General features: G+C 39.7%; 1 protein-coding gene across 5 annotated transcripts in view; it reads left to right on the top strand.

Annotated features, from left to right (window-relative positions):
• HECW2 (HECT, C2 and WW domain containing E3 ubiquitin protein ligase 2) overlaps positions 1 to 20,916 on the top strand; it is a 371,054-nt gene that overhangs the window by 53,395 nt on the left and 296,743 nt on the right. Inside the window, exon 1 of one of the 5 annotated variants that reach the window (XM_087435524.1) lies at positions 10,412 to 10,587. The exons of the other annotated variants lie outside the window; for them this stretch is intronic. The gene's annotated coding sequence lies outside the window, so the exon portion shown is untranslated. Of the gene's footprint in view, positions 1 to 10,411; positions 10,588 to 20,916 lie in introns of those variants that run through there. 5 annotated transcript variants of the gene reach the window in all.

The following is a 20,916-nucleotide window of genomic DNA, read 5'->3' as shown; positions in this document are numbered from 1 at the left end:
CCGTTCCCATTTCCAAGGCTGAAAAGATTCTTCCACGGTCCTTAGGTGTGTATTATTTAAAGAGGAGAAAAGTAAAAAATTCCTCACTGATGTTTCACACTCACTGAATTGAGATCCCAGAGCATGTTGCTACTAATAATTTATTCCTGTTTATTAATGCTCCATGGGAGTGGTTTAGTGTGTGTGGCAGGAAAGAGCTGCGTAATTGAAGAACAAAGCAGAGTAAAGATTTTTTGCCGCACAAGTCCAGGAGGCCCTGGCACGCACTGAAGACTCAGTTATAGCCAGACTAAACCTTTCCTGTGGTCAGGAACTACATCTGCAAAATAGGACTATACATAGCTGGATATTAAAATTTATACATGTTCCTTTCCAATTGTCTGATCTTATGTAGTTTAGGACACAAAGTTGGGACTTTTTAGCAGATGAATATTATCAGTAAAAGCAAATGAAATCAGAATTCTGGGAATAGTGCAACAGTAAATCGGGGAGCAGCAATAAAAAAAAAAATCAAATCCCCAGCCCAGCTGATGGCTCATGAACAATATCAAAATAGCAGATGCTCTCGGTTGGGTAGTTCATGGCAATGAGGATATAAATTATGTACAGTAATCATTTTCCACAATGCTAGTATTATATTTTAGCCCCAAGCAAAATTTGGTTTCTTGTTCTTAATGCAAAGCAAGAATGGAAGAGATTGTAACGCTTTCATCTTAGGCATTTAATAAATTCTGTACTCTAGCATTGACCTCATACTGTTTTATAGTGAGGTGAGCTGAGCTAGATAAAAGTCAGCCTAGTTTAAGGTGACAGTAACAGAGCTACTTGACTAATTAAACACATTGCTAATGGAAAATCGAGAATGAAATTACATCCGTGTATTCCTTTTCTGGTGCCATGGACAAGGATATGTATGATTTTGCTGAGATTAAGAAATGAGAGCTTTTCCATCTTTCAGCCTGCAAATTGAAGGGGAAAGCAGGAGGGAGGAGAGGAAAGTGAGATGCAAGGTAAGACAAAGAAAAGACGAGTGGTCTCTGGGCTGCTATGATTCAGAATAATTTAAAGGGTGAGGTTCATCTGTGGTTGTTGAGGCTGCTTCATATCATGGAAGGGACTCTAGAATGTCCCACATCAATGACAGACATTAGTGTGCTGGAAACGTAGCATTGGAAGTAGATAGAGATCAGTGGTTGCTAATTCCCAAGCAATGTAGGGATCTTTCTTACAGTTTCTCTACAGGGGATAAGGTGACGTCAGTTTGGATGTTTTCACATTATAATTTATTTGTTTACCAAAAGATAAAACGCCCAATCCCCGGTTTCCAGGAAGAGTGGAAACGTGCTAGCTAAGCATCTGTCTCCATCTTCGAACAAACATGGTTAAAATGCAATTGAAGTTCTCTCCAAGGTAAAGTATAGGAAGAGGGCACCTGGTTGGTCTCCACACCAGATAAATTACGTGCTATCGGCCTGAAAAAAATTATAGCTACAGAAACTGTTATGTAACTTTCTTCAACTCCCAGGTATTTTGAATATATTTTCTTAATAAGACGTTTTGGGGAGCAACCTAGATAGGAGAGTTCACTAAGCCGTGCCAAATTATGCCAAACTAATCTCTCCTTCCTCTTCCCTCTCCTCCCCTGTTTGTCTTCCTCCCTCTCTTTCTCTTTATTAGTGTTACCATAAGTAAAATAAAATTAAATATGGAGATATGTCTAGATTATAGCAAGGATCTCTCCAGATGGCATTGTGGCCACGATGGAGGGATGTGCCCTGGATCATAATGTTAGGTGCCAGACACAGTGCTTGGTGCTGCTAGTGCAGCAGAATGCAAATGAGAAGGGGCCCCTGCCCACAGGGAGCTTATAGAGTGTCTAAGGAAAGAGAATGTTACAAAATGAAGGCAGGAAAATATGTTGAAATAATGATGAGAAGAGTGCGGGTTGTTCTGTTGGATCTAATGGACTCTCAAGATTAGAGAGGACTTCTCCAAGAAGATGATCTTTAAGCTACGGTCTGGAGACAAACAGTTAGCTAGGGTAACATTAGGAAGTGTAGAGTGATCCAGGTGTAGGGAATAGCATGTGCAAAGACTCAGAGGTGAGAGAGAACATGTTCTGTTGACCTGAAAAGCATATTTAATGGTAAGTGCATTTTTTAAGGTACAAGCTAAGCTGCTGTTAACAAAGTCACTCCAAGTTACAGTAGCTAAAGAAGACAAATTCATTTCCTCCCATGAAATTTTCTGGAATTGGTTGACAAGCCAGGGTGGATAGGCAGCTCTACTCTTAAAGGTCATTCTGGAACTCAGGTTCTTTTCTTCTTGATCACTCACTTGACCAATGAAAAACTATTTCTAGCATCCCTTATACTAATTAATGAACCACTGGTGCATAAAGCGATAGCTGAAAGTCAGGAAGAAGTCTGCTGTTGGAATACAGGCAAGGGGAATGGTACCCAGTCTTAAGGTTAGGGGTAATCTCTCAGAGGAAGTGAGAACTGAAGTAGAACTTGGCCAGATGAAAGTTAGGAGATGGGAGAGTTCCAGGCAGAGGGAAGAACATGTGCAAAGAACTCGTGGTAAGAGGGAATATGGTGTATTTAAGACACTGGAAAGCACTGGGTATAGTGTTAGTTAGGGAATAATTTAAGGTGCTGCAACAAAGAGGCCAGAAATCATAAGAACTCAAACAAGATAGAGGTGTATTTCCCTCCCGTGGGAACAGGATTTGGTATAGCAGCTTCTGGAGGGGGACAGCTGAATAGGGTCTTCGCAGTGCCAACAGGAGTGAATTCGTGATTAGGGAACTTGAGCTGTTAGCTAATTGTCCCTTGTTTGTAAATTAATGTACACACATTTATATATACACACACATATATACATGTCTACATATATAATGTATATATATATATATATATATATATTTCGCTGTCTCACTATATTTTAAAGTAAATTACAAGACAGCTCCACAAACTATGTTAAGGAGTTTAGGATTTATCCGAAGGTAAATGTGAAACCGTTGGAAAGAAGGGAATTAATTTAGAAAGGTGGCTCTGGTTTTAGTGCCGTGAATGAATGGGTGGGCAAGAGGCAAGGCGGGAGGCCAGGTAGGCTATTGCTGCAATCCAGGTGAGAAAGGATGTGGTGATATGACTCTGTAGGGACGGTTATCTACTAGGCATAATATAGTTAGTAGGCAGAACTTCAGGGAGAAGAGTTTGGCAGAAGGTAACTATTTATTTTTTTTTTTTATTTTTTATTTTTATTTTTTAAATTTTTTGTTTATTGCAGTAACATTGGTTTATAACATTGCAAAAATTTCAGGTGTACATCATTGTACTTCTATTTCTGCATGGACTACATCATGTTCACCACCAAAATACTAATTACAACCCATCACCACACACATGTACCGAATTATCCCTTTCACCCTCCTCCCTCCCCCCTTCCCCTCTGGTAACCACCAATCCAATCTCTGTCCCTATGTGTTTGTTTATTGTTGTTATTATCTACTACTTAATGAAGGAAATCATACGGTATTTGGCCTTCTCCCTCTGACTTATTTCACTTTGCATTATACCCTCAATGTCCATCCATGTTGTCACAAATGGCTGGATTTCGAGTTTCTTATGGCTGAGTAGTATTCCATTGTGTATATATACCACAGCTTCTTTATCCATTCGTCCCTTGATGGGCACTTAGGTTGCTTCCAAGTCTTGGCTATCGTGAATAAGGCTGCAATGAACACAGGGGTGCATGTACCTTTGCAAATTGGTGTTTTCAAGTTCTTTGGATAAATACCCAACAGTGGAATAGCTGGATCATATGGTAGTTCTATCCTTGATTTTTTGAGGAATCTCCATACTGTTTTCCATAGTGGCTGCACCAGTTTGCACTCCCACCAGCAGTGTATGAGAGTTCCCTTCTCTCCACATCCTCTCCAACACATGTTGTTTCCTGTCTTGTTAATTATAGCCATTCTGACGGGCGTGAGGTGATATCTCATTGTAGTTTTGATTTGCATTTCCCTGATAGTTAGTGATTTTGAACATCTTTTCATGTGTCTGTTGGCCATCTGTATATCTTCTTTGGAGAAATGGCTGTTCAGGTCTTTTGCCCATTTTTTAATTGGGTTGGTAGTTTTTTTGTTGTTGAGATGCATGAGTTCTTTATATATTTTGGAGATTAAGCCCTTATCAGATGTATGGTTTGCAAATATCTTCTCCCAATTGTTAGGTTGTCTTTTCGTTTTGTTGATGGTTTCCTTTGCTGTGCAGAAGCTTTTTAGTTTGATGTAGTCCCATTTGTTTATTTTTTCTATTGTTTCTCTTGCCCGGTCAGATGTGGTGTTTGAAAAGATGTTGCTAAGACCGATGTCGAAGAGCGTACTGCCTATGTAGAAGGTAACTATTTTAATCTATTGCTATCCAGGCTTTAAATTCACAACATTATTTGAATCCTAAGAATTTTAATTGTGCACAAGTTTATTTAATGAGGGATTGCCAAGTCACATGTTTACCAGCGCTTGAGAATAGGAACATGAGATAAATAGATCAGGCCTCTGTGGTGGTGGGAGGTTATGGGGAACTGGATGGCGCATGCCCTCTCTGAGGGGCAGGTCTGCTCAGTTCCACCCCAGTGTTGCCATTTGTAAAAAAAAAAAAATTCATTGTTGCCAGATCTTCTGATTTTTTCCCTTTTCTAAAGAATATTGGATTGTTATGTGAAATTTTCTGATTTTTAAATATTGACGTCTGAGTGAAAATTAAACAAACTTACTAACAAAGTACTGAGTAGGCCAACATTGGAAGGGCCAAGCAAAACGGGTCTGTAAATAGGATTTGGTTCGCACAGGTTCGTTTGTGCACAGGTCTTAATAACTGTGTTATTTAGGATAGGCTGCTATAACAAAGAACCCAATAATACAGTGGCCAAAAGAATAGAGATGTTTGTTTCTCACGTGACATTTCCAATGTGAAAGGACCAGGTGGCCGGACATCATTGCTCTTCATGGTCATTCAGGTACTTTCCAAGGTTTGTTCCACCATCGCCAAGCGTAGTATTTGTTCATCTGCACGGTTGGAGTTGGGTCATCACGTCTGAATTCCAGTCCTTATAAAGAGAGAAAGAGAGCATGGGTGACGCATGCCCAATGTCTTAAGGCCCTGGCCATATATTCATAACAACTCTTAGTATTTATTTGTATTTTTTCCAGCATACTTCCCTATTAGTTTTTTTCATCCTTACTGATTTTTGAGCCTGGCATGATGGGTTATTATTCCTATTTGACAGATAGAGAAATGAGGTTCACGTAGGTGGCGACTTGCCCAAGATCACAAAGAGAATTAGTGGCAGGATTAGAATCTACTTTGACTCCCTTTTAATAGTAATAAAATGCCTTTTAAATGAATTTGTAATAAATATTTAAAATAAAACTCCATTTACTTGAGTTCCTGTTACCAAACAAAATTTAGCCACCTACCAAAGTGTGAAGAGAGAGGGCAACATATTTTTTTCCTCCTGGATACGTTGTTGTATTTCCCTTCCAAAGTATCATTCTTGATTGCTCCTGGCATAACATGGGGAATCCACAAAAGCCAACAGCCTTTTGAGTGCTCAGTAGGATGGTTTTGCTCTGACAGGACCAGAACGTTCTTTTGTCTTAAATGTTACAATTTAATTACGTACAGGAACATTGATTCCTTATGGTGTGGTTTCTACATGTGGCTGTAACTCTCAACCTCATTCAATTTCTGTTTCTGAGAAAACTATTAGAGAGTGTCATGGCCAGAATTGCTCTCATTAGTCAAATCACTCTTCTAGTTCTGGGTACCCACAGCTCCCTGCACAGATAAGTGAAATTTCATTTGACAGTTTTGGGGGCATTTCACTAATAAAGCTCAGAGAAAGCCACAGAATTTCTAGAAACTTGACTGCTCTCTTTCATTTTTACTCTAGCCTTTGAATGAAACATTGAAATAGTGAATTTGGAGTTCTAGAGAATGAAAAGTTGTAGGGATATGGAATTCTCTCTCCTCTGGCTTTCATTAGAATTAGGAAAAGAACCAGGCATGACCACATAATTGTGACTGCTCTGATGAAGAAGGGGCAGAACAATGAAGCAGTGATGTGTTGACAATGCCTTGGATGTGTACAATAGAAAAGCCTTCTTTTTTGTTTTGTTTTGGAAGGAGCATCATGTTCTGGTTGGTGAGCCTGGGATGATAATGCCAGGATAGCAGGGTTCTAGTCCTGGGGCTTCTGCCACCGACTCTCAGCACTGACTTTGAAAATCTGTTAGCTTTTGGTTGTTTCAGGGGACTGAGCATTTTTCATTGGGGGAGGCTGAGTATGTTCTACCTCCCATGTAGAGAACAGGATGGTGGTAATGTTGCTTTTATGTAACTTAATTTATGTAATTAAAAAAAATACATTTGACTCTCTTTTCCATTAATTAGTCAATTTCCAATAATATATGCACCAGTGCTAACTTAATATTTAATTAATTGCTTGGTAATGCATCACACACTTACGTAATTGAATCATTTAAAGAGATAAAAGTCTATATCATTTTTATTGAGGGAAGAATTTGGCATAGTAAGTAATAGCCCAAATGATCTCCCAGAAATGGAGAACCTTAATCAAAGATACCACCGTCAGTACGCTTGCCATCACCCCCATCATCAACGTCTATTGAACCCTTGCTGTGGATTCATTTTCTAGAAGAGGAAAAGGAAGCTTTGAGAGGAAAACAACTCACTCAATCTTTTATGGTCACTATAAGCAAAAAATTAAGAAATCTTTATCATTACATTTTTAAAATGTTGAAATATGAAGAAATGCAAACCTGCGAGTCTTCACGTCTGTGAGCTTTCTTTAAACATTAATTTACATGACTGCTTATGAAATTTTAACCAGGACATAAAAATCACTTAATGTTTCTTAAAAATGTTCACTGAAATACTTCCAGGAGAGGACTATAAACCTTCCAGGGCTGGAAGTACAGTTCACAATGTTCTGCTGCATGTTTGAAGTTTCTCTGAAATGCATTATTTTTAATATTAATACAGTTGCAGTATTCTGTTTTGTAATATGTCTCTTGTTTTAACATAAAAATACTGTAGGGGCCGGCCCAGTGGCACAAGCGGTTAAGTGCGTGCGCTCTGCTGCGGCGGCCCCGGGATTCGCCGGTTCGGATCCCGGGTGTGCACCGATCCACCGCTTGTCAAGCCATGCTGTGGCGGCGTCCTGTATAAAGTGGAGGAAGATGGGCATGGATGTTAGCCCAGGGCCAGTCTTCCTCAGCAAAAAGAGGAGGCTTGGCAGATGTTAGCTCAGGACTGATCTCCTCACCGAAAAAAAAAAAAAAAAAACTGTTTTAAATTGCTCAACATTGGGTAAAATTTGACACTCCAGAAGGTTTTCCTGTCGTTTGTGATGCTTCTAGCATTGCCTCAGACTGTGAGTGTGAGCTCCCGAGTTTGGCAAGTACAACTTTATGTCATGTACAGTGGCTGGGTTAAAATGATTTAGTAATATTCGTATATAAGTTTCTGAAACATTGTGAAAAAAACATTTTATAATTATCTCTGTTAGAAGTTTTCTGTATAAAATCAGATATGAGTTGGCAACTAATGGTAGGTTTGTCTTTTCAGTGCTCGCTTTTCACAGTAGTGATGAAATAAAAGGGAGACTGTGCAGGATAGAAGAAACGCTTTCAAGTGACAGGCTTGGGTCCCATTCTGGTTCCCCCACTTCTAGCTTTGTGAGCTTGGGCCAATTGTTAATACTTGACCTACCAGAGAACTTTGATTCTTCTGTGTAAAATGGAATGATAATACCTACTACATTAGAGTGTTGTGACAATGAAATGAATAATGCTTTTCTCTCCTTGTCTGAACCTTCCCAGTGTGTCCATATGCTACATGGCCATTGGGTTTTATTTTTTGTTTTTTTTTTTTTGTGAGGAAGACCAGCCCTGAGCTAACATCTGATGCCAATCCTCCTCTTTTTGCTGAGGAAGACTGGCCCTGAGCTAACATCCGTGCCCATCTTCCTCTACTTTATATGGGACGCCACCACAGCATGGCTTAACGAGCGGTGTGTTGGTGCGCACCCGGGATCCGAACTGGCGAACCCCGGTCATCGCAGCGGAGCGCGTGCACTTAACCGCTTGCCCCACCGGGCCGGCCCCCGGCCGTTGGGTTTTGCTAGGGATGTGAACAACGTTAAGGAATGGGTGGGAAGCTTGTCCCTAGCTTTAAGCATATACTTTCTTCTATAGATCCTAAAACCATACTGTTTTACGTTTTAGCTAACTTTCTTCTGTTCTCATTGAATTTTTTTCTGACCTTATAAAATAATTTTGTCTTATTTTTGGTGAATTATTACCCATGTATTCCCTCCTATGGGAGCTGAACATTGGTCTTAACTAGAGTGAATTCCCTCAGACCTACCTGTTGACTATTGTTTGACTATTCTGCTTAACCAGGGGACATTGATGCATGTCTGCCATTAAAAGCTCCAGTTGAAAAACTGTTTTGAGTATTGTATTACAAACCAATCTAAGCCATTTTGCGCACGCACAACTATTAGGCTTATTTGTTTTGGTAAACGTTTCTAACCACCAATACTTAGGAGTCACTTTCTTACTGGGTTATAATGAAAGCAAGTTTCAGATTTCATTCCATTGCACCTGAAGATGTTTATTAGCAAGAAGGTACAAAACAGTCACGTAACCTGCTCTGTAATCTCTATGAATTCCCAGCAATCTGTCCTTTTTTGGCGTTCTTGAGGTGCACATTACATGATAGATTTTCCTGGGGCAATTGCAGCAATGTTCTAGCAGGAAGACTATGTTAACTACAAAGGGTTGGGTGGACAGGAATCCATTGAAACAGAGACCATACACAGAGCCCTTAAGAATCGAGCCTAAGGTGCTAGTCTTAATATCACAGTCTACATGCTCAGTAGATTTTTATTTTTTGCTAATCATTTTGAGATTTACAGAAAAATTGTGATGATAATACAGTTTTCATATACCCTTTACCTGATTTCCTCTTTTGTTAAGCTTCTACATTACCATAGTATATTTTTCAAAACTAAGCAGTAAACATTGACACGTTAATACTTAGTAAACTCCAGACTTTTTTCCACTAACACCCTATTTAAGTTCCAGACTCCAATCCAGAATACCGCATTGCATTTAGTCATTAGATTTTTGTACCAGGCTCATGGAAGAGATCAGTTCACACATCTTAAACACCACTGATTTTACCAAAGACTTGTCTCTAACATCTACAACACCTGTGATCAAAAGCATCTGTGTGGGGCGGCCCCGTGGCTTAGCGGTTAAGTGTGCGTGCTCCGCTGCTGGTGACCCTGGTTCAGATCCCAGGTGTGCACGGACACACCGCTTCTCCGGCCATGCTGAGGCCGCGTCCCACATACGGCAACTAGAAGGATGTGCAGCTATGACATACAACTATCCACTGGGGCTTTGGGGAAAAAAAAGGAGGAGGATTGGCAATAGATGTTAGCTCAGAGCCGGTCTTCCTCAGCAACAAGAGGAGGATTAGCACGGATGTTAGCTCAGAGCTGGTCTTCCTCAGCAACAAGAGGAGGATTAGCACGGATGTTAGCTCAGGGCTGATCTTCCTCAGAAAAAAAACAAAACAAAACAAAGCAAAACCATCGGTGTTGATTGGAGAGAGAGAGCTGCCTCTGGGACTGTGGTTCTTTTGGGTCAGTGTCAGCTGAGCACCATTGGAGTGTGTAGTCCCAATTAGGGTGGAGATTAAAATTAACACACACATACATTCCATGTTGCTCTGCTGTGGTCTTTTAAAGTAAATTCCAGGTAATATAACGCTTGGCTTATGTTCAAATTCAGTTTAGGTTAAGTATGTGCTATAGGTTATAGGTGAGAGGAAATCCTTAGTTCTTTTTTAAAATTTACAACATTTTCCACCCTAATTATAAAAAGTGGTACTTTTGTTCACTTGTAAGACATCTAGAAAATAGAGAAAAACAAAAAGTAAATATGCATAATTCACATAATTCCCATCATACTGATTTTCTTGGCTTAAACATTAATGTTTCCCGTAAATCTAACCACTCCTGTGACCCTTAGCAACAAGGAGAATGCTGGCAGTACTTGTGGTCTGTGAATCCGCACATCTTTCTCCAAGTGTTTCATGGAAGCCTTTGACTTTTTGCCATCAAGGGTAGACTGGACTGATCTCAGGAACTAAGGGACAAGGAGACAAGAGGCTTCCTAGCATAAATTATTACTTTTACTTGAGCAGAGCTTATTATGGAATCTTACACTTCTGCGTTTTCAAGAAATAAGAAAGTGTGCGTATGTTCCTCAGAACAGAGACTGATTGACATGTGATGTCACAGCTGAAGCAAGCTGCCAACGCTTTTTTCTGTTTATTTTGCTTTTTTTATTTTTTCTTACAGTCGTTGAGGTACTGATGTGTAATTGTGGCGAGATTGATGTCAGTGGCTTTGCCTGCCTGCTGGACTGGTGACCCTGTGAAAGTGGAACTGAGTGGCAGAAGAAAGTCATTTTCACACGAGGTGGGACATTTCAGGCCTGACTCCACCGCCTTCTAAGGGTTTGAGATTGGATGTGGACGTGCTACTTAGCCTCTCCTCGCCTTGTTCCTCACCTGTAGCACCGGGATAGTATGTGATAAATACCTCAGAGGGCTGAAGGTTACGTTATCTGAGATGATGTATGTAAGGCGCTTAAATACATGGCAGCTATTATTAATATTAATGTATTTTTTTTAAAGATTTTATTTATTTATTTTTTCCCCCCAAAGCCACAGTTGATAGTTGTATGTCATAGCTGCACATCCTTCTGGTTGCTGTATGTGGGACGCGGCCTCAGCATGGCCAGAGAAGCAGTGCATCGGTGCGCGCCCGGGATTGGAACCCAGGGCGCCAGCAGCGGAGTGCGCGCACTTAACCGCTAAGCCATGGAGCCAGCCCATTAATGTATTTTTTAAATGGTTGTAAAGTGAATCAATTCCAGTCCTGAGGCAGACGTCTATTGAGCTCCCTCTGTGTGCTAAGCTCTGGGCATGGCACTAGGGACACAGAGAAATGACATGTCCTGGTTCTCAAGGCACTGCACGTGGTAGTGGAGACAGACAGCGACACTGTGGCACACTGTGGGGCAGACATTGTGGGAAGACTGGTGAAGAGCCAGAGAAACCTGCTTGGGAGAGGCAGAGACACAGAGAGGACACCCAGGTCGACACTCAGACACTGAGCTAAGGCTGGGTCTTAAATTATTGGGGGAGGGTGGGGCGTGGCACAGAGGACCTAAGCATCCCCCGGAGGCTCTGAGTGGGAGCTCTTTACAGGAGTTCCCTGAGACGAGGCGCAGAAGCCTTTTGTCAAGTGAGCCATTGCTACTTAGGTCCTATAAATTTCTGGTCAGGTATCCCATTTCCCATCATATCAGGCTCAGAAGCCTCTGCATATTTTTTTATATTATATTTTATTTTTTATTAACACATTTTTAGATTATAAGAGACCTATAACAACATTACAGAAAATTTGGGAAATAGAGAAAAGAGAAAAAAAAAACAGTCCGCAGTTCCACAGCTGTGTTAGTACAGTGGGTTTCTGTCTTTCTTCATCTTATCCTAGGTGTGTATAAAAACTCTCTTCCTCCCCTTCCTATTTTGTACTGCTAAAATTTGGTTAAGGCAAACATTGAAGAAGTCTGAATTGTAAGCCACATGCTCTCTGTGGGGTGTTCGAGGAGGAGGGGTTGCAGTAAGAATGGATTATCCCACGGGGTGTGCCTGGGTGATGCTTGAGGTTGAATTGCGGGTATCTTGAGCCCCAGACCTTTTTAGCAACAGGTGCCCTCCCCAGTCACTGGTGAGCTGCTGTATCTGGAAACTGTGGGGAGGCGAGGCTAGGCGTGGTTGGGAGTGTCCACAATTTAGGACAGAACAATTTTCACAAACTTTTATCTTATATGCCTCTGCTATTGATGACCTAATGTTTTCTATTTTCTACCTAATATTTTTAATTTTCTGTTTACTCACTTTTTATTTAACTCAAGGAAATTTAGTTTGAATGATAACTCTATACCATTATTACATGATTAAGAGACAGTAACTGTAGCAATTGTTACAATGAAAACAAAACAATGTAATTAACTTCTAGTTGGATACTGATACTTGCCAAAGGCTCTAAGCCAAATTTCTGCAAGTGTTGAAGATTTACTAACAGCATCCTCTCAGCAAACAGAGACTTGATTTCAGTAGAACTATTGAAATAAAACGCTTATATTGTATGTGTGCCAATTTACTTTGAAAGTGCTTTAGTAAACGGTGCTTTAGTAAACGGTGTGATCCTTGCCTACTTTTCTTCTCAGAGGCTGTTATTATTTCAGGTACCCTAAGAAGGAATTAATACCTTCAGTACTGGATATTTAGAACTTCAGATATTGTTATAGAAATCTATACCAGAGGATTTAACTAGCCTACGGGATGTTAGGAATAATTTTTTGTCCTGAAATGAATGCCACTTGTATGAATGAGCCATGGGAAGCCCAGGAGTTGCCGCTAGTGTGGTGTCCCCAGGACACTGGTTCATCCTGCCATCAAGACACCCTGTCTTTCATCTTAGGTGATAGTAGGAAATACCTGAGGAAGAAAGTGGGACTTCCTTGAGCTACAGAACAGGGTTGGTGCCTACTCAGTAATAAGTGTTCCTTTGGCCAAATTTAGTCCGTGACTTGATTTCATAACATACTACTCTGTAGCAAGCTTTCGAGGAATGGGATGTATAGCTTGTACCTACCTTCACTGATTCTTACTAAAAGACCCAGGTTTTCCGAACAGGTCAGCTTGCAATAACTTTCTTACTCTCTGATTGAATGTGATTTAATGCCTGGTCTATTACCAAGGAACATATTCTGAATTTTGGAAAACATAGCCCTAGGGGAAGCTATGTTTGTGTAACTCTGGCTTGTTTTCTAGCAGTCTGGGGTAGATTGGTATTTCTCAAATTATCTGTGAAAGAGGGTCAGTTTTTCTTTCTTAAAACGTTAATTTCCAAAACATTGTGAGCTGATACTATGAGTTACTAGAAAAATAAAATAGGAACCATACATACAAAATATAAGCCCGGACTTTTTATTATTAGATTCAACAGACGAAGTGACATTCCAATAAACAATAACAAAAATAACATAGGAAAAAAGAACAAAATTGCAAAAATTATGATTATGAAAACCATGCACATGTTCCTTGAAAGTGTGTATGGCAATTAATTAGAGAATTGTTATTACATTCAAGCTTTTGTTGACCTGCAATTGTAACTAAATAAATAGTTGTTAGTGAAATAGTGATTCTCCATATTATGTTTTCATACACACACTTTGGACAAATAGTATGTATGTCAATGTTTCAAATTTTTAATGCTAAAAATGTGCTTGCTTCATGCTTGTGAACATATCTCATCTAGGTTGGACTGATGACACGCTACTCACAAGGCATAATGTCTACCTAAAATGTTTTAGGTTTTGATTTAATAACACTCATAGTAGAGAAACCAGTCTCGCAAAGGGTATGTTGACAGGAATGGAAGAAGAGATTTTTAAAGCAATGTCAGCAAGCTCAAGACGTTCATTTAAAACTTTTATCCAAAGTGAAGCAAATGATGCTATTATTTTCAAATTAATCTTCCATCCTTTATCAGTAACCAATTTCAACAATTTTGTAGTAAATAACTTGCCTTTTGAAGAAAGAAATGATTTCTGGATTTTATACACTTTTGGGTTCTAGTTCTGGACTAACCTGCAAGTATTATATGTTGTAGCATGGACCTATTGCACGTTACTGGCATACAGCCTGTACCACACGTGTCCCACCGCATGACTTTGATAGAACCCTAACTGGTCTAACTTGTTCAGTGAGCACAGTCCACTGACCATGATCGTGGATGTCAGGGCAATGTCAAAATGCTAGAATTTCTAACTGCTTGCTCTCCATTTCTGTACTTACTTCACCAACCAGTAGCAAACCTTTTGCCAATGGACACTGGTCCGTGGACCACTCTTTGTACAGATGATCCCTTTTACTTATTCTCTCTCTCCACGTATGATTTATTTTTTTCTCCTCTTCTGTGCCTATCCAAATCTTCCCCAGTTACACTAGCCTCTTAGAATCTCACTTTTGTGGCTTCTTGCTGTATTCATTTGTTCTGCACATTTATGTGTAATTGTATACTATTTTGCACTGTCTTCTCATTGTTTATGAGACTGTTTTCTCACCAACAACATTTTAAGGCCTCTGAGGACAGAGACTTAGCGTTGTGCTGGAAATGCTTATTGAATACTCTTTAGGTGGATTGCTATAAAACGTAAAACAACAGCCACCACTGTGGTAGACTTAACATTTAAAGACGGCAAAGTTTACGTATAAAATATAGAATATTATAAAATGTGCTATCATATCTTCAATGTTATCCATGCCTAAAATACATATGAATTTTTTAGGCTTAAAGAATAAAGGTGAAATGGGTGAAGGAGGTCAAAAGGTACAAACTTTCAGTTATAAAATAAATAAGTCCTGGGGATGTAATGTGCAGCATGGTGACTATAGCTAATAATACTGTATTGCATACCTAAAAGTTGCTAAAAGAGTAGATTTGAGAAGTTCTCATGAAAAGAAAAAAGATTAATAACTATGTGTGGTGATGGGCATTAACTAGACTTATTGTGGTGATCATTTTGCAATATATACAAATATGGAATCATCATTTGTACACCTGAAACTAATATAATGTTATATGTCAGTTATACCTCAATTAAAAAAAAGAAATAAAGGACAATGATAGGGGAATGGATGGTCTTATGGTTTCCTGTTTGTTTGTTTTCTTGATGTGAAATATTGTGTTGGTGGTATATTAAAAAGTAAAACAGGTTGAAGAGTTGGAGAGAGAAGTCTTTTGCATCTAGATAACTGATACAGAATATTCAAGAAGGTTGCAAAGTGGTTGTCCTCAAACTTGCTTTATTTGGGCCATTTAGTCTTAAAAACATTAGAATATGTCACATGAAAAAAATCCAGATTTCTAGCATCTCTTTAAAAAACCCTAATGTTAGGCCCCACAGGTAAGAGTGGCAGTTGCTCTCTGCCTGTTTTCCAGGTCCCCGCTGTGTCTCACAGTCCCCATCATTCACACAGGGCATGCAGTCAGCTGGCTTCCTGAATTTTCCTTACCTGCCCAGACCCTGGGCACTGGAGTGTGTGACCTCTGGTACAAGTACTGCGTTAAAGTCTCCTGCACTACGGAATGTCCATGAGCAGGCTGCCGGGAGGGACGCCATCCAGAGAATCTGTCAGATTGTCCCACAGTGATGTCGTGACTCCTGTCACCCTGATTCTCAGGGCCTGCTCTGAGTGGTTGCTGCTCTCTTGACTGTGCCTTCCACCCCGAGCACCCCTGCTCCCCTACTGGCCTTTCTGGAAACCTCCACTCATCAGCCTCTGTCTGTTGCCCCTATAGCTCTGTCCTTTGCATTACACAGGTTTCTCATGCAACGCTAACCTTATAATACCCCTGGTTTGCCTTTGTCTCTCTTCCTTGTTCAGGAGTATTCTTTCATGGCATTTTGTTTCTTCAATCTCAGCTATTGTAATTTGTAATCATATACTTACATATGTGCTTACTTATTTAATACCTGACTGTAAGCTCTATGATGGGCCCTATAATGGGCCATCTCCACTTTATTTGCCAGTGAATTCTCACCCCCGCTATTGTGTGGCACGCGGTAGGCACTCTCATATGTGTTGGATGAATGAATTGAAGGTATTGGTTCAGTAGACTTGGGAGTGGGTTGTGGAATTATTTTGCACCTCTGCAGTGTGCAGTATGATAGTCAGTCTTAGTTTAAAGCCCATTTCTATTTGAATTATTCCAGAAAATGAATGGAAATGTTGACTGATGTTTTGAGAAGTTATTAATTACATTTTTGGTGCTTGAAATTCCACAATTAGGAGTTTGATATTTTATAATTCCAAAAACAATTTATTTACTCTCCCTGTATTATCATTAGTCAGATTACGAAGTTTAACTTTTAGAGATTTTCAAGAGGGTGGGGGAGAATTCCTCACTACCTATTGCTTGTGGTTGTAATTCTGAGGGGAAAAATAAGTCACCATTAAATTAGTTTCATACTAATTAAAACTGTAGTGCTACACAATACAGTAGTTAGAACTGCTTGTCCATAAGCTCTTCTGGGCTTTTGATCACATCATCCAAAGATAGATGTAAAAAGTAAAAAAATAGTATAATAATCCCCATATTTGTGGAAAATAACTACTAGAATCCTACTTAAAAAAAAAAATCAGTGTCTTAATGTTGAGGGCTGGAAGATTTTTTTAAAATTATGAAGTATAGTAATTAAGGGAGGGGCTGGCCCCCTGGCTTAGTGGTTAAGTGCGCGCGCTCAGCTGCTGGCGGCCCGGGTTCAGATCCCGGGTGCGCACCGACATACCGCTTCTCCGGCCATACTGAGGCTGCGTCCCACATACAGCAACTAGAAGGATGTGCAACTATGACATACAACTATCTACTGGGGCTTTGGGGGGAAATAAAATAAATAAATAAAATCTTAAAAAAAAAAAAGGCAATTAAAAAATAATAATTAAGGGAATCTATTTAAAGAAAATCCCACAATCCTATTAAACCATTTTTATTTTTCTACATTTGAGTGAGAAGCTTACTGAAACATTTAATAATTCATTTTTGCCCTGATTTAGGTATAAATATTTTTCTATAGAGTAATAATTGTGGTTATTTGAAAGCTCAAGATGAAATATTCATAAAAAGAAATCCTGTAGGAAATAATGGAGTTCTCTTCAGGGATGGGCAAAATGGAGAAGTAATGAAAGAAACAAGAGCGCTCTTTCCCTACTAAGATGCCTTTGGGGGACCAGGGGATGGAGGGCGAGGAGCCAAGAAGGAAGGTTGGAGAGGTGCCCTCTGGGGTAATTTGCATATCCTCAGAAATATTAGTGGGAGGGCAGGATGAAGGAATTAAATCTGCTGAAGAACCAAAATACTGTTCTTTCTTATTATACCCCCACCTACTCATCCTACACACAGCCCTCCACACACACTGATGCTTTTTATAATCCATGAATTTTGAAAGTCAGACGCTTCATGCCTATCAGCTGCAGTGAGAATCCAGTAGCTTTCTTTTGCAGGCTCTTAAATTGTGGTCTTGAAGAAAATGTCTCCTGGTTGAGTTTTGTAATTTGTGTTTTAGCTGCGCCACAGGGAAGGGTGGAAATATTTAGCTTGTCTGTCTTGAACATGCCTGGAGATTGATGGACGCAAGCTTCTGTATTTGACACAGAGTGGCTTATTAAGTGTTCTTTTCTCCCCTCTGCACTTGTAGTAAAGGAGTAGAAAACAGCTTAGGAAAAGTAGGTCACAAAATTTAACTCAAGTAAAGTAAAGTAGCGTATTTATGTCTCCTATTTTTCAGAAAGCGGTTCTCTTTTACAGACAGTTGCAGCAGGAGAAAAATACTTGCTTGTTTAAAGTGGTCCAATTTTTTTCCCTCTAACACATAAATTGTATAAATGGCATAAGCAAACATATTTAAAATATAGTAGCCTATTATAGCGTTTCCCAGGACAGTTTAAAACAATGAATCCAGGTTTCCAGAGCGTATTGGAGTCCAAGAGGAATGTTAATGTCATAGGAGAGCAGTAGCTGGACAGACGTTCTGCTCGAATGCTCTTAAACCTGACCATTGCCTGGTGGTGAAAGGAACACAGACACACATTACGTTTTCTCACTTGTCGTTCCCCTGGGGGAGGAAGACTCCTCGTAGAGCGAGCTGTCCTTTCTCTTAATCAGAACTCTTCAGTTACGTATAATGTTTAGGTGAGTTGTAGAGTTGGTTATTTGGAATTCAAAATGCATTTTTTCCCATAGAAATAATGTTTTAATTCAGTGATAAGGATGCAGTGAGGGGTAGTGAAAAGAGCCCTGGACCTGGAATCGGATTTGGAGTTAGATGTTGCGTTTCCTCTAAGCCAAGTTTCCTCGACCTCACCACTTTTGACAATTTGGACAGGTTAATTATTTGTCGTGGGAGGTTGTTCTGTGCATTCATTGTAGGATGTTTAACAGCCTCCTTGGCCTCTGCCTACTGGATGCCAGTAACAGTCACTCTAGTTATGACAATCAAAATGTCCCCAGACATTGCCAAATGTCCCTTGGGGGGCAAAATTGTCCCTGGTTGAGAACCACTATTTTAAATGCATGAGCTCTAAGACCTTGGTCATATTATATAACACCCCTCAGCCTGTTCTTCTCTCTATAATTTGGGTACTACTTACTTCTAAAGAGATAATGAATGGTTTTGAAAGTGCTTTGTAGTCTATCTACATGTGTCTCTATTTATATGTGTCTATATATGTACATATATCATATTTAAATATATATACACATATAGATAGATTTCCCCATGTGAGCCTATCTTTTATTTCTGGAATAAAACCTGATTGATCACGATATATTGTTCTTTAAAACTATTTCTGTATTAGATTTTCTAATATTATACTTAAAAGTGTTTGTACCTAGAGTCATAATGAGCTTGGCCTGTAGCAATGTTTCTCAAAGTGTGGTCCAAGTACTGGCAGAATGTGACCTACTGTTAGACAGTATGTGCAGATAAATATTTTAAAAATTGTAACGAGTATGCAATTATATTAATATAATTTTGACAAGTGATACTGGTTTCCCATTTATGATAGTGATATAAATTTATCTTTCAGAGTAGCGAATCAATTTAAATGAACATTAATGAAATAATACTTATACGTACCATAGGCGGTAACTGGATATGTTAAAAACTGAGAAGGTTGCTCTGTAATGACGGAGATTTGGGAAACATTGGCCTGTAAAGTAGGTGTGTGTGTGTGTGTGTGTGTGTGTGTGTACACGCGTGTGCACGTGCTAGAGAAAGGGGTGGGGGTGGGGAGGGAAGCCCTATATACGTCCTTGTCTGGTTTGTTTTGCAGATTCTGAGTCTCCTGAATGTTCAGAAACTTTCCATGGAGGGGTTATCTGGGCCCATTTTTTTTTTAGAAGTATTTTTTTTAATGACTTTTCTAATTTCTCTCTGCTATTCGTCTGTGTAGTATTTTCACCTCTTTGGGGTCTTTTTTGACCTAGAATGCTCCTTTAAGTGTGTGTCAGATCATGTTGCCCCTTTGCTCCCCTCCTCCCTGGACCTGAACAAGCTGAGTAAGTTCCAGTCCTTTCCCCTTTGACCTCCTGGCTCTGACCTTCCCTGACTACTGCATTGAAAGACAAACTGCCTTGCTGTCTCTCCACACTAACCATCTTTATTTTTCTTCATAGCACTTATCACCATATGACGTGCTATGTATTTATTTCTTTCTGTCCCTCAACTCTACCCCCAAGGAAAGCCCTACAAGAGAGGGACTTCATCTGTTTTGTTGACCGTGATAGCCCAGTGCTTGGCGTATAGAAGGTCCCGTAAATATTTGTTGAATGAATTAGTACATTTATATTTTCCTAGAAAATTATCTACTTGAGTTAGAGTTTCAAATTTATTGGCATAAATCCGTAGTATTCTCTTAATACTGAATTAGTAGTTATGTCCTCTTTCTCATTTTTATTGTGGTTTGTGTTTTTCTTCTTTTTAAAAATCAAACCTGTGATTTATCTGCTCTAATGGTCTTTTTAAAGTATCACCTTTTGGTTTATTAATCAAATTAGTTTTCTCTTTCATTAATTGCTGTTTTTGTCATTACGAATTCTTTATTTCTGCTATCTTGGTGTTTAAAAATTACTTTTAAAGTTCTTTTTAAACTATAAAGTATGGTTATTAATATAATATTTTATTCTTGTTATTGTGGATCAGACCTTAAAAGGCACGATGTAGCCAAACACTGATACGTAAGCCTCTAGAGTCAGCCGTTCATCGGGCAGGAGGCAAATGCAGCAAGAAGAGAGGGACTGGAGTGTCACAAGTGCAGGTAGAATTCTGGTGTGTCACACATTTTGTAGCTTTGTGATCTTCAGTAATTTGCTTAATCTCTTTGAGCTCAGTGGATAAGAATGTGGACAGTAATAATGGTTGTAAAGTTTTCTGAAGGGTAAACGAGAAAATATTTGTAAAAAGCACAGTTCCTGAATGTGAAGGCATGTTCAAAATGGAAGGCATGTTCAAAAACACCTTCCCTAGTATTGGAGTGCGTGATGTATAAGGTTTGATCATACACTCTCTGTCCCAAAGAATTCTCAAATAAACAAATATTTCAAGTCAAATAAAAGAGATAAGTCAAGAAATCAAAAAGAGAGGGACCTTGAGTTGTTGTGAGGGTAAGGGCTGGTGTGGAGGAAGAAGAGGAGAATTATACTCTAGATGGAAGTATAACATAACACATAATGTAGCTTAACGTAGAGGTTGTGGACCTGTGGGCTGGCGTGGACCTGTAAGCATTTCCGTGAAGCCCATGGCATTTGCCTGGTGGGTAGACAGAGGAAGAGGAGGAGAGTTAACTGCTATGATGGTCATGTGAGACAACCTCCCTGCCGGAGGTCTGGCTTGGAGGGACTTAGAGGGGAGTTCTTCCAGTAGAAGCATCCAGCAGGTGAGCCCAGGTGAGTAGGTACCGCATCTCTATGATGGGGTTGGGCTCACCAGAGTCCTGGCACCACTGGTGAGCTGGGCACTGCATGGCCTCTGCCATTTTTGAATAAAGCACGCCTGGGATGCTCCCAAATAGAGGCATCTGTGATGAATTTGACTGTGGGAGTTGTTGGGTTGGTGGCTCTGCCCTGGAAGGCTCATGAAGAGCAGAGCAAAGCCTGAGGTGGGAAAAG

This window comes from Ceratotherium simum, chromosome 9 (genome assembly GCF_057802395.1).
Source record: "Ceratotherium simum simum isolate JZ-2026a chromosome 9, ASM5780239v1, whole genome shotgun sequence".
NCBI classification, from domain to species: Eukaryota; Metazoa; Chordata; class Mammalia; order Perissodactyla; family Rhinocerotidae; genus Ceratotherium; species Ceratotherium simum.
The sequence above is the reverse complement of the archived record's forward strand: the minus strand, read 5'-3'. Positions and strand labels throughout refer to the sequence as shown.